A 1,366-nucleotide genomic window follows, 5' to 3' on the forward strand; every position below is an offset into this window, starting at 1 on the left:
ATTTTGGACAGGCGTCACACACCAATAGTAGTCTCTGGTTATAACCTCGTTGATGGACAGGCGTCACACACCAATAGTAGTCTCTGGTTATAACCTCGTTGATGGACAGGCGTCACACACCAATAGTAGTCTCTGGTTATAACCTCGTTGATGGACAGGCGTCACACACCAATAGTAGTCTCTGGTTATAACCTCGTTGATGGACAGGCGTCACACACCAATAGTAGTCTCTGGTTATAACCTCGTTGATGGACAGGCGTCACACACCAATAGTAGTCTCTGGTTATAACCTCGTTGATGGACAGGCGTCACACACCAATAGTAGTCTCTGGTTATAACCTCGTTGATGGACAGGCGTCACACACCAATAGTAGTCTCTGGTTATAACCTCGTTGATGGACAGGCGTCACACACCAATAGTAGTCTCTGGTTATAACCTCGTTGATGGACAGGCGTCACACACCAATAGTAGTCTCTGGTTATAACCTCGTTGATGGACAGGCGTCACACACCAATAGTAGTCTCTGGTTATAACCTCGTTGATGGACAGGCGTCACACACCAATAGTAGTCTCTGGTTATAACCTCGTTGATGGACAGGCGTCACACACCAATAGTAGTCTCTGGTTATAACCTCGTTGATGGACAGGCGTCACACACCAATAGTAGTCTCTGGTTATAACCTCGTTGATGGACAGGCGTCACACACCAATAGTAGTCTCTGGTTATAACCTCGTTGATGGACAGGCGTCACACACCAATAGTAGTCTCTGGTTATAACCTCGTTGATGGACAGGCGTCACACACCAATAGTAGTCTCTGGTTATAACCTCGTTGATGGACAGGCGTCACACACCAATAGTAGTCTCTGGTTATAACCTCGTTGATGGACAGGCGTCACACACCAATAGTAGTCTCTGGTTATAACCTCGTTGATGGACAGGCGTCACACACCAATAGTAGTCTCTGGTTATAACCTCGTTGATGGACAGGCGTCACACACCAATAGTAGTCTCTGGTTATAACCTCGTTGATGGACAGGCGTCACACACCAATAGTAGTCTCTGGTTATAACCTCGTTGATGGACAGGCGTCACACACCAATAGTAGTCTCTGGTTATAACCTCGTTGATGGACAGGCGTCACACACCAATAGTAGTCTCTGGTTATAACCTCGTTGATGGACAGGCGTCACACACCAATAGTAGTCTCTGGTTATAACCTCGTTGATGGACAGGCGTCACACACCAATAGTAGTCTCTGGTTATAACCTCGTTGATGGACAGGCGTCACACACCAATAGTAGTCTCTGGTTATAACCTCGTTGATGGACAGGCGTCACACACCAATAGTAGTCTCTGGTTATA

The sequence above is a fragment of the Salvelinus alpinus genome, chromosome 8 (genome assembly GCF_045679555.1).
Source record: "Salvelinus alpinus chromosome 8, SLU_Salpinus.1, whole genome shotgun sequence".
Classification (NCBI taxonomy): domain Eukaryota; kingdom Metazoa; phylum Chordata; class Actinopteri; order Salmoniformes; family Salmonidae; genus Salvelinus; species Salvelinus alpinus.